The sequence below is a fragment of the Typopeltis vanoorti genome, chromosome 10 (assembly GCF_054136105.1).
Source record: "Typopeltis vanoorti isolate ZY-2024b chromosome 10, IOZ_Tvanoo_1.0, whole genome shotgun sequence".
Lineage (NCBI taxonomy): Eukaryota > Metazoa > Arthropoda > Arachnida > Uropygi > Thelyphonidae > Typopeltis > Typopeltis vanoorti.
In genome coordinates this window covers 1,398,015-1,412,139 of record NC_143558.1, presented here as the reverse complement: position 1 = coordinate 1,412,139, position 14,125 = coordinate 1,398,015, and the positions used below count along the sequence as shown (strand labels likewise).

General features: G+C 34.3%; 1 protein-coding gene across 1 annotated transcript in view; it reads right to left on the bottom strand.

Annotated features, from left to right (window-relative positions):
- eEF1gamma (elongation factor 1-gamma) overlaps positions 1 to 14,125 on the bottom strand; it is a 223,886-nt gene that overhangs the window by 160,984 nt on the left and 48,777 nt on the right. The window lies entirely within an intron of this gene.

Here is a 14,125-nt window from a genome sequence, read left to right as displayed (position 1 = left end):
CATTTTTTCTTCAATAATCTTTGTGTATTTTAGTCTACAGTTCACATCTGAGAGCTGCTCAACTTTTATTCGCTTTAAAACTTTCTTACATGTTATTCTTTTCAATTCGAAATTCAATTTTATCCTGCTCAAAACTAAACAGTGATCGCTTCCAATTTCAAATCCTCTGTACACTCTGGCGCCCTGCACCAAGGAGAAAACATCACTATCAACAATAACATAGTCAATGAGACTTTTCTTATTATTTGCGCCTCTTCTCTCCATGTGAATTTGTGCACATTTTTATGTTATAGCGTGGTGTTAGTAATAACCAGTCCATGTCCTGAGCAGAAATCCAACAGGTATTTGCCATTATTATTGGCTTTGCTCTTGTTGGGTATCTACCTGGATACTGAATGAAAGAGGATGGGCTGGCAATTTATGATTTAGGTGACCAAACTGTATTCTTATTGGCTTAAACCAATATAGAAAATGATGATGGTCAAAAATATCCGGAAATAAAAAAGTTTGCAGCAAATATTCTATGTTATTTTGGAAGCAATTATTTATGTGAACAATTATTCTCATGTATGAAAGGGAACAAAACAGCTCTCAGATCAAGATTAACTGAAGTCAACCTTTCTGCCATAATGAAAGTCGTCACAATCTTGGAGTCCAAATTTTGACAGTCTGGTTAATAATAAACGTTGTCAAGTGTCAGGAAAAAAATAAAATACTGAAATTAAATTATTATAATTATATTATGCAAGTATATATATATTTTTTTTTACCCCAAAAATATCATAATTTTCTCCCAAAATATTTTCAGTAACATTTGAAAATTTCTTTAAAAATTCAAAATATAGTAGCCCCCCACAACGCAAAAAAAAAAAAAAAAAAAAAAAAAAAAAAATTATATATATATATATATATATATATATATGTGGCGATTAGTTTTTACTCGGTTGTTATACATTTCAAAAAATAGATTTAATGACTCCAAGACCGAGATAACATATAAAGATTTTAATGATAAATACTACTAGTTTCGGCATATAGCAGCCTTCTTCAGGTATTTATAAAGGAAAGGAATACTAATAAACATTGAATTATTTAAATAAACAAACTGGAAATTACAGGTACAAATTGCCTCACATAATCGATACATAAAAACGTTGTATTTTTCAAGTTGTTCCAACTGGCGTGCCATTGTTTATAAGAAAGCCATATCTTCCTTCTCATTTAAACCAAAAGTTTGGAAAAGATATGTTGATGATATATTCATTATTTGGAATCACGGGCACACAGCTCTCACAGATTTTCTTCGTCATCTAAACATCCAACATCCTAATATAAAATTTACTGCTGATATAGAAAATAATAACTCTTTACCTTTTTTGGATGTTATGCTTACACGATACTCTGAAAGATTAAAAATCTCTATGTACAGAAAACCTACGCATACCAATAGATATCTGCATAATCTTTCTCATCATTTTCCACCACAAAAACTTGGAATTATATCTACCTTAGGACACAGAGCACGTTCTCTCTTAAATGAACAAGATGAACTACAAAAAGAAATGAATCACCTCACTCTTATTTTTAAACAAAATGGATACTCTGAAAAAACAATTAAGAAACTTCTTCTGAACCCTCCTAAGCAGTGCACAACAGAGACTATTAATTTTAAAGGTAGCATCTCTATTCCATACATTAGCACAGTCTCTAAGAAAATAGCTAAAGTCCTTAGAAAATATAATATCAGGACCTTCTTCACCACACTTCCAAAAATCCGCTCTCTAATCAGCCATCCAAAACCTACTCATCACAACCTTAAGTACCCTGGAGTATATAAATTGTGGTGTGATTGCAATATCCCATACTTTGGTCAAACTAACAAATCTATTGAACAACGCATAGAAGAGCATAAGAGAGACATCTCATACAAAAGATCTCATGCAACTGCTTTATCCAGTCATGTTCTTTTTTCAAATAATCCTAATGATGACCAACAAAGCCACTCTGTATGCTGGAATAGATCAGAAAATATTTTTCGCTGTGAAGATGAGTTTGAAAGAAAAATCGTAGAATCACGGGAAATCCTACTGAACCCGGTCCACTTAAATAATAATTTAAGTTATAACATCCCAGATAGCCATGCTGCAGTTATTCAATATTGGCGTTCACGTGAACTTGCACGCACAATTGCAACAAACAATGGCACGCCAGTTGGAACAACTTGAAAAATACAACGTTTTTATGTATCGATTATGTGAGGCAATTTGTACCTGTAATTTCCAGTTTGTTTATTTAAATAATTCAATGTTTATTAGTATTCCTTTCCTTTATAAATACCTGAAGAAGGCTGCTATATGCCGAAACTAGTAGTATTTATCATTAAAATCTTTATATGTTATCTCGGTCTTGGAGTCATTAAATCTATTTTTTGAAATATATATATATATATATATATATATATATATATAAATACAGTCATACCCCGACTTATGCGAATCCGGAGTTACGTGGTTTCATATATGTACGTATTCCTGTCCCGCTTCACTAGTCACATCTTTCAGGCACCAGCCACATTCGCCAGTGTCGCACATGCTGTGAACAAGCACTGACGTGTTTCGCGCGGTCTCAATTCATACACGATTTTTATAGTCTACAAACCTTGCGATTGTTTAATGTTATGTTATTGATAAAAATTTTATCACATAAAAAATAATGTCTTTGGAAACAAAACTCAACATTATTAAGGATTTTGAAGGCGGAATGAAAATTTGTGAGCTAGCAAAGAAGTTCGATCTAAAGGAATCAACAGTAAGAACAATCATAAAAGAAAGGTTTACAGATTTTGGAGGACATAGATTCTAACGAGGAGCGAATTGTAGTCACAAGACAAGGAATAAAAAAATCATTGGCTTGCTATGAAGAAATTTTGCGTGACAAGAAAAAGCCATTATGTCATCAGACGAATCTATTAGATTTTATAAAACCATCCACATCGAAAGAACTTTCTTTTTTTTATGTACAAAAAACTACAATTATGATTATATTTCTTAAAAAATATGGTGTTTATGTAAACCTTTGGTCCTAATTGTATGTTTGTATATATAAATTACATGCAAAATTATACCCAGAGTTAAGCGAATTCGACTTGCGTGTTTTTTGTTGGTCCTACCTACCGCATAACTTCAGGGTTTTACTGTATTTTATTTCAACGCAAACACAAAAAATTTCAAACTAGCAGGACGCTTTGTAAATTTTTGTGATGGTTATTAATGAAGAGTTTATACTTTTTTTTAGAATGTATAAATATATAAATACTTGATTTATTTAAAAAAAAAAAAAAAAAATCCGCTAACGCCTTTTTATTCCGGTATGCGGGAGTAGGCGAGGCCATTTAGCCCTATCTAACTTTTGGAGACTGAGTGGGCAGTTCAATCTCCACTGGTACCCAATCAGAGACAGATGGCCCAAGGCTATCACTAATTAAGCGGTATGCAGTGAAGAGAGACGGCTCAAATGTGCCGCCATCTCGTGGTCCCTAACCCTAACACAATATATTTAATGTCTGAAATAATGTGGGTTCTACGGTCGATTTTCTTGAGTTTACAGGACGAAAAACCCGAGTTTCAGGGAGGAAAAACCTGCTTGCCCGTGCCAGAGATCGATTAACTAGGGAACTGGTCGAAAAAAGGCTTAGAAAAATTTCTTCTAGTCGCCGACTAGACTCGAAACAAAGTCTTCCTTCGTGCGGCCAAGCGCGACGGTGTGCAAACGCCACATCCACTGAGCTACACAGGCTCCTTGATTTATTTAAATAAAATTTAATTTCGTTTTAATTTGGATTAAATGCTATCTATTGTAAATATAACAAAAAATCAGCTAACGCCTATGTTGTTCCCGTATAGGGAGTAGGCGGGGTCGTTTACCCTATCTAACTTTTGGAGATTGAGTGGGCAGTTCAATCTCCACTGGTAGCCAATCAGAGCTGGCCCAGGGCTATCACTGATTCATCGGTATGCAGTAAAGGCGGCGGCAAGCTAGTGCCGCCATCTCGTGGTCTCTAACCCAAACACAATATTTTTAATGTCTGAAAATAGTGTGGGTTTTACGGTAGATTTTCTTGAGTTTACGTGACGAAAAACCCGAGTTTCCAGGAGAAAAAAACCTGCTAGCTCGTGCAAGATTGACTAACTCGGGAAAGGCTTAGAAAAATTTCCTCTAGTCAGCGACTAGATTTGAACCACCAAATCCTTTCTTCGTGCGGTCAAGCGCTGTAGAGTGCAAATGCCACTTCTATTGAGCTACACAGGCTCCTTTGCTAATAAAAATATTCTTTACTTTTTTTTTTTTTTTGAGTTGTCATAATCAATTTTTTTAATATTGTCATAATAATATTTTTATTATTTTAATATTATTTATAATACTATCTTTGGGTTACGGCACATGATGGAAAAGTATCGAGAGAAACAAAGGGAGCTACATCTGGCATTTATTGATCTGGAGAAAGCATACGACAGAGTGCCAAGGCAAGAAATCTGGAGGTGTCTGAGGGAGAAGAAGGTGCCAAAGAAATATGTCAGGTTGTTGTGGGAAATGTACAGAAATGTGAAGACAAGTGTTCGGACCTGTCTGGGATAGACAGAAAGTTTTGAAGTAACAGTTGGCTTGCATCAAGGGTCAGCATTAAGTCCATTTCTGTTTAATATTGTGATGGAGGTGGTAACAGAGGAGGTGAGAGAAGATGCTCCTTGGACAATGTTGTATGCAGATGACATCTTGCTGTGTGCAGATTCAAGAGAAGAAGCAGGAACTAAACTGGAAAGATAGAGAAAAGTACTGGAAGAGAGAGGCATGAGACTGAGCAGCAGTAAGACAGAGTATATGTGTTGCACAGTGGGCGGAGGACAGGAGACAGATCTGGAGCTGGAAGGAAATGTCATCTGGAAGGTGAGAGACTTTAGATACTTAGGTTCAACAGTGGAAGAAGATGGAGGAGCTGAGAAGGAAGTGGGATGCAGGATACAAGCAGGTTGGAGAAACTGGAGGGAGATGGCTGGAGTGTTATGCGATAAGAGGGTGCCGATCAATCTGAAAGGCAAAATCTATAGGACAGTAGTGAGGCCAGCTATGACATATGCTATAGAAACTGTGGCCCTGAGGAAAAATAACATCAGCAGGATGGAAGTAGCAGAGATGAGAATGCCTAGGTGGATGTGCTGTGTGACCAGAAAGGATCGTCTGAGAAATGACTATGTCAGGGGAACAGTGAAAGTTACGAACTTAGGAGCAAAAATACAGGAGGCAAGGTTGAGATGGTTTGGTCATGTGATGAGGAGGGAGGATGAATATGTGGGAAGAAGGGTCATGCAGATGGATGTGCAAGGAAGGCGGAAGTGTGGGCAGCCAAAGAAGAGATGGAGGGAGCTGGTAGAAGAGGACTTGAGGATGAAGAACTTGGATGTGGTGACAGCTCAAGACAGGAAGGTGTGGAGGAGGCTCATTATAAACAGTGACCCCACTTAAGTGGGAGAAGCTGCAGAAGAAGAAGTTGTCATAATCATTATAATATTATTTTATGTCTTGTAATGCTTAGAATAAATAAAATTTTTGTTATTAATTTTCCAATTTATTTATACTCATTTTTTCACTTCCCTTCAATTCTAATTAGTGCAGGGTTTGTTAGTCTAAAAGTTTTTGCGGCCCACTTGAGATAGTTTTATAGCAAATGGCCCGTAGTCCAATTTGAGTCTGACACTCCTGCTCCAGAGGATGACCTTGATATGAAGGTCAAAATGTTGAGTGTTGAATTTGGTTTATATTAAACTAAAGTTTTACTCTATAACATGGTAGTTCTCTCCATAATTTTTCAAAATATATTCTGTCACTGTGTAAGCATGAAAAAAAGGATACACATAGTATAAACTTATTAAAATACAAATTGTATGTAAGCTTCATTGCACATCATGCATAAATGTTTTAGGCAAAATAAAATAAAGTGCATAATTTAATCATCGTCACTCTCTTCAAAACAAACATTTTGTAGATGTTCATTATTTACGAGTGTACAGACGACGTCACCACTTGAACATCATTTGCATAATTCTCATTGCATAGTTCAGCTGGTTTAGTTATCAAGTCAGTAATAAGACCTTGCTTAGCACTTTCCTGCAATTTTTTATTAAGTTCATAATACTGAACTAAACAAATATCCAATTGTCTCGTGAATTTTCCGGAGCACTCCAATGAGTAATCATCACCTGTAAAATAACTTCCTAACTTTCTTGCCAAGTCCAATCCTGCTAATTTCTTTGAACCGAATTCTTTAATGGATAATCAGAATCTTCGGCAGAACTTTTCCCCGCTTTTTGGTTCGACGTCATCTATTAATTGCACCAGTTCCTCCTAATTTAAATCTATTTCCCCATCAATTAATTCACTAATTTCATTTTCAACCATATCACAAAAGCCTCTAAGTGGCCATTACTATAAAAATAAAATTTTTACATAAAAAAACATTGCATTATGTATGTAACCCACCAGAAAATAAAGTGCTGAGCTTGGGAACACTTTTATGATTTTTAATGCTCTTTCCTGGCAGAAAATGAAGACAACTTTCAACAATAAACACTTTATACAGTAAACAATTGACGTACATGCGTGATATGGGCAGAAACAAATTCAACGAAGATAAAATTTGATTTTTAAGTTGCATGATAAAAAACATATGAAAAAATAAAGGGTTACAAAATAAAGATTTATTGTTACATAGACCATATATTTACAACGTACTTAAGCTCTTACAAATTGCCTACCGGTTTTGCTAGTAACTGACCAGCTTTCTCAAGGTTTGCATAGTAAAAAAAAAAAAGAGGTAAATGCAAAAAAGGTTTCAAAATACTCGTATTTTGAAACCTTTTTAACAATAAATCTTTATTTTGTAATACTTTATGACCAAAACATGTACAATTTAAAATAAAGGGTTACTACAATTTGTAGACCGTGTTTTTATTGAAACCGCATTGTATAAGTACCGTGTTGAACAAGGTTACTACAATTTGTAGACTGCGTTATATCGAAACTGCATTGTATAAGTACGCGTTATATGAGGGTTATCTGTATTTAACTTCCATGCAAATAATTCTTTTAACTATGGGAATGCAGTCAAATACAGCTTCCGTCAGTGAAGCTTTAACCAATTCCCATGCACTGTTAATTTTAATTCCTTTACCATGTAGTTCCTCATGCCAAAGCTGTCTTCTCAGCTTATAAGTCAAATGGCCAATCTCTTTCACCAACTAGAGGCATAATGGTCAACTCATTCACAGATACATTTCTCAGATGCAATGTCCTTGTACTATAAATCCATTCCAATGCTGCTTAAGCCAATTATCCCTCAAGTAATTTTATAAATTCATATTTCCTTGTCTTGCAGCCTTTCATAAATAATTAAACACACATTAATTAGTAATTAACAAACACTCTCTTCCCATTTTCATATAACAAAAAAAAATTTCAGTCAATAACCTTAACATCCCTTCAGAAGTTGATAGACCACTTTCTTGTGTTCACAATTGTCTACAATTCACATACTCTCAAATTTGGCTTCATAATCTACAGTCCATAATCCTGATATCTTTGCAACTCTCCTACTGACCAAGATGATAGCAGGTCTATGGAATGAACCTTATGAGAACAGGCTGAAGATTTGTGGGTTGCAGAGATTGGTTGATAGACAAGAGGGAGTGATATGATTGAGACATTCAAATTACTGAAGGGCTTCTATAAGATTAATTCAGAGAATATTTTTCAGAACAGGTCTAGTGGCGGGAGGACTAAGGGCCATCCATGGAAACTGGGCAAGAGTGTGGTTAGCAAAGGTGTCAGAACTAGGTTTTTTGCATGGAGAGTAGTGAATGAGTGGAATAAGTTGTCAGAGTCTGTTGTGGGTGCCATGATGCTGAGTGGGTTCAAGGCAAGGTATGATAGATACTGTGTGGAAGCTGAATAGTTGTTGACATGATGTTTAGAGCGTCCCTCGATGAGTCTAAGGACTCCTTGGAGTTGCCCATAATAAAAAAAAAATAATAAAATAATAATAATAATACTCGCAAAATGATAAATATTAAAAAATATAAGTTATCTGAAGTTATCCCAATGAGTGTGGTACTAATTATATAGTGGATTTTATCCTTTATCCAAGTGTAAGCAAAAAACGTTTGTGCCTGAAGTACTTTCAGGAGTGGGGCAACTCCTGAAAGTACTTCAGGCGCAAACTGTCGTGGGTCATGTAGTAGTATAGTCAAGTGAAAAAAACTTCCATAAACAATGAATATGGTATTTGGTTCCATAGCACTTGGCTTCTTGAAGAACGTGCCAATTCTAGGAACTTTTCTTTCCTTTTCTTTAACCAGGCTCTGAGTTAGTCCATCTCTGACACAGGAAAGGAACCTACACAACAATATATTGTTAGGGTTAAGGGCAGAGAAATAGTGATACTTGTCTGTTGTCTCTTCAAATGAATGTCTTGTGCCAGTTATCTCTAATTGGCTAATGATGGAAATTGACTGCTCAGGATCCAAAAGTTACAGCTAAAACATCTCTTATTCACTAGGATAACCAACATTAACAGATTCCCCCCCCCCTTAAGAGCAGAAAAAATGAACTATTTTGCTGATGATGCAAATAACACATTACTGCATTTTAATGCAACACTCTAAAAATTTGCTAAATACATAAATTTAAACTAAACTAAACACAATTTGCAATGCATTATCACTATTTTTTAATAAAAATAAATAACTTTTAGCACTCTTAATGACGTCTTTCTCCATTTATCAACTGGCAGCTAAATTCCAAACTGAAAGTAAAGAAGTATTAATATTGTCTTTCATGGTACAGTTGACTCTCTCACTATAGCAAACTTAGGGACCACAGAAAATGAATGTTTGTCATAGAATTTCCTCAAAATGCACCTAAATTCAGGCCTTTGTTAGTTATTATTATATTATAATCATTAATGGGGGCTCCACCCCCTGACACCTACGGCACCCCCCCCTTGAGGATCAAGAGCTGTTATGCAACCGCTCTTGATCCTCATTCTCATGCACAATTTGTGCTTATTACAAACTCTGAAGAAGCCACCATTTCTTTATTCAATGTAGTGGTAGCACTGTGCACCATATGACATGTACCTAGGGTGATAGATCTTAGCAAAATGAGAAGTCATTCAATCTCATCAGCTTCTAACACAAGAATATTGTTTATTGCAGGTAAAAAAAAAAAAAAAAAAAAGGAATGCGAAAGAATTTAGCACAATGATAACATTGTTTTGGGTTGCCTTCAAATGACTGCACTGCCAATTTCTTTTCATACTCTGATTTAGCTTTCTATACAATACTCTTAAGTTTTCCATCCTTGGATTTTGTAATTCCTCTCACTTTCACATTTATGACTAAAAAATATTAGAGCTTAAGCAAGGATTTTTTATTAATTGTTAATTTGAAAGTAATAACTAACTAGTTTCACTCACAGAAAACTGTGAGTCACTTCTTCAGTTTATAATAAGCACAAAAAACAAATGGATAACATCAAAATTATCAAAATCAAAATCATGGAAAATCTTTACAAAAGAAAATAAATTCATCCTAAACACAAATGTGAAGTTGCATACCACTAGCTTGCTATGTTCAAGCATCTCTTAAGTTTTCTTGTAAATACTTTTACTCCAGGCTTCTAAGAGAATCCGTTGCAGTTATCCATTCACACAGATCATTGAACAGAAATCAAGGACTTCTATTAATGATCATCTGGAAATCTTTCAATACCTGAAATTTTAATTTTGCCAACAATCATCTCCAGTCTTTACCGAAAAAGAACTAATGCATAGCACGCAACTTCACATTCTTGTTTAGGATTTTCATTTGGACAATTTGTGCTTATTACAAACTGAAGAAACCATCAAATTTGTGCGAGTGAAACTAGTATTGTTTCAAATAATAACTTATTAAAAATCCTTGTTTAATTTTCCATTGCTCTTATTCTTGCAATATTCCTTTTACATCTCTCTAATCCATAATAATAAAAATATTATTATGATCTCTTGCTGAATAAGACTGCACATCCATTTCAATCTCCCCCCCTATTAATTCTTCAACCTCTAGGAACACATTCAGATGCTATCATAATTTCTAGCTTTGTGAATTAATATAGTGAATGAACTTTGAACTTGTTATAACAGTGTTTGCCAAGTGAGGGTCAACTGTATATGGATGTTAGGATGGCAGCAATTACCAAAATAGCCCTGACCAAAGCCAAATAGACACAATGCTGATCTACAGAAATTGTTTATAGTAAAGCATCCACTATAACAAACTATTAATACTGTATTCCTGGTACATCCAAGTATTCTATAGTGGGAATCAACTGTATTATTTAGAAATGACACTTATGAAAACGGAAAATGTGTGGATCTTTAGTATTACCAGCAAATAAATAAACCAATTTCAAATACTTCAAGATTTACATTCTGAAATAGAAAAAAGGCATAGGTTAAGGGTGTACTAAAATTAGAGAGAGCAATAAATACAAAAGAAATCTTGAAGAAAAATAAGTATGGTAAAATAATCTACAAGTATGGTTAATTGGGTGACAACAGGAATAGCACAATATGACCCAAATAAGTGGAATATGACCAAATTACATGTAAAGGGTTTGAAAGATGCATGCGTGTGTGTGTGTACATAAATGAATATACAAGATTTTCATTTATTGCAGAACAAAATAGTGAAAATTAAAAACTAGCTTTAAGTAAAATATTTGGTATAAAAATAATTATTTTATATATGTATTAAACATGCATGCAGTTCTCAGCAATTAATGACATCACAGGAATTTATCCAGTATACCTTGACAGTTTTTTTTTTTTTTTACTGCAATTAAACAAAATCAGGGCAGACATCTTATGCAGATACAGCATTTCCTTTATTGTCTTCCTCCATAACAGAGTCGTAATCCAGAAATAAAATTTCTAGCATTCTGGGTAGTCACTCAAGCATGGGAGCATGATTCTCATCACTTTCTTGTTCTTCTAATTTTTTTCTGCAATGTTCTCCACAATTGCTTCCTTACAATCTTCATTATAGTATTGAAGATTATCATCAATGGATGCAAACTCTTCATTATCTGCCATATTTATCATATCCAGTGCTCCTGAAATTCAGCATAAACTTACTAACCACAAAAAATATTATACTCGCCCAAGGTCTACTTTATATAAATATTGTTATAGGTGATGTTTTAAAAAATGAAACATTATGAACAGAAATAATAAAATTCATGAAACAAGAAAGTAGGCAGCACTTGCTGTGGAGCCACTCTTTTGACTGTTCTTTGTAAGATAACATAATTTTTAAGTAACAGTATTAAAGAGCCTTTTAATTATGCAGTGTTCAATTATTTAATTACACTAAGCTAATTCTTGTTATGAGATGTGAAAATAAGCTCAGGAAACCTGCCTTATGATTCTTTGCTTTATAAAGATTTAATCATAAGATGCTTTTCAATCATTACCAATGCCCAAGTACCCAATGCTGCATCCATTCCATTCATACATTTTAGTAGCATAATGCTCCCGTGAATAAAGCAATGCACTTTTTTTTTTAACTGTTTATTTACATCATTGCTTGTTGCATCTCTCTCTCTCTCTGTTTTGGTGTTTGACTGTGAATTATAAACTGTTTATAACTATCATCAGGAGAATTAGTGCAGCCAAGTGGAAAAAGGAATGCTTGGATATGTTTTTTGAACCATACTTACACAACACAAGGCTTGTAAAATGAGTTTGGCAATGAAATAATCCCAAGTAAGAATTAAAGATCAAGATGTGATCAGTGGTGATGAGAAGAACCAGACCACTGGGCATGTAACTGGCCAAACAATGTTTTGGCTGTATAAGAACTCTTATTCATCATATTGCATAGAAGTAGCAAGTGCTTCTGTCGAAGAATATTCTCACTACTGCTGGAAGGTGAAGCAATTTTATTTAAATAATCTCTCTTGTTGAAGGAGAAATGGATGATTTGAACTGACTGAGATTTCAATAGAGATTAGCATCTTACCCCTACTCTGCTTAATTCATCCACTGAGTACTAATAAATAATTGTTTGAAAATCTATAATCAATCAATATGATAATATTCTTGGCTTATGTTTTTTTTCTCCATATTATGAGTTCATTATTGAAATTATTATATTATTAGAACAAGACACTGCCAGGGAATAAGGGACTCACTGAGGGAAGCCACATATCACTCAAAATACTTAATCATATCTTCTCTTGAATTCATTCACACTATCTGAATCTGTAACCACCAAAGGCAAGCCATTCTAGTCTTGCACCACTCTATAAAAGAAAAATCTAACTATCATCTTTCTTGACTACATTCATTCTCAAATTCCATACACATCCTCTTCCCACCCACAATAAAATGAAAAACTCCATCTACTGGTATCCTGTATGACCCTTTCTAGAAGTTTGAAAGTCTATCATATCATCCCTCTTTCTCCTATTTGCTAGTATCTGCAGTACACAAATTCTCTCTCTCCTCATAAATCCACATTCCACAGTCCCAATATAATATCTTTAATACTCTCCTTTGTATCCTCTCCAATGTATCTGTCTCAAGAGACCAATCTGCACATTCAGTCAAAATGAGATCATATCAAAGTCTGATATGATTTCCTTATCCTATCCTAACATGTCAATGTTCGTTTCAGCATTGAAATTATCCTGAGTTGTATTTGCAATCTTTGCTATATGGCCCTTGAGCTTCAACTTCTTGTGTATTAAACTCCAAGATCCCTTAACCTGATCAGTTTCTTCTAGCATAATCCCACCAATATAATACAACACTGGATATCTGATCACACAAAAGTCCATGACTTTACATTTACTAACATTGAACTGAGTCATTTTTGCATGCCCACAATTCCAGCTTATTCATCATTCTGCAAGTATTGCACAGTATTCACATTCCTAATTTCCCTGCCTATCTTTGCTTCACCAATAAATAACTGTATATCTCCTATCAAATCCTTCCCAATGTTATTAATGTAAACGCTGAATAACAATGGACCAAGAACTGATCAGGGATACATCACTGGTCACCTTCAATCTTGCAGATAACCTAATCCCATATCCTCCAACTTTTCCAACAACTTTCCATGCTTTATCTTGTCAAAAGCTTTAGCAAAGTCCAAAAGTTACATGGTATATCCATCTTCTAACCCATAACATTATAAAATGTGAGCTAGTTACTCAAACATGACCTTCCCTTTGTAAACTTGTTCATTGCAAAGCACAGATTCACTGTAAACTCAATTCTGTATATGTAATCTCTTACAATCCTTTTCAAAATCGTCATCGCCACTCCAGAGATGCTGATAGGTCGATAGACACATCAGTCTTTGCAATACCCTTGTGCAATGGGATTATCATACCTTTCCATTACTGTGGGATATTTACTGTACTGAGATCCAAATTATACAGCCTGGTCAAAGCCAGCTCAGCTAAACACTATTTTAGCATTTACGCTGAGATCCCATCAACTTGCTACAATGTAGAGGAGCAATGGGCTCAATGTATACAAAATAATGATAGCTTTTAGAAAAATGGGCACTCATTAGTTGAGCAATTTCTTCAGCATCTACCACCTGCAACTCGATACATTGTTTTTACACATTAATTTCAGAGGAAATGTAATTATTTTTGATTCATAATTTTAATGAATTGCACAGATAATGATATTGTATATAATAAATAGAATTTGATTAGATTATTTTTTTAAGGATATAATTGGAGTAATTTCTAACTCCAGCTAGAATAATTTAAGATGATGTTTTTTTTGTACTGCATTGATCACTTGTGTCTGAGATATGTAACAGCATTTCCTAAAGATGAATATGGTTATTGTTTTAGCATTTAATAAAGATAATACACAAAATAAAGTCACCACAAAACTTATGTATTATGAATACCATTTTACTTTCTTTTTTTCTTTTTTTTTTTTTTTTATCAAGATGGAAGTAATGGGGACCCCCTTGTGAAACAGATGAAACTATTCATGAAGTTT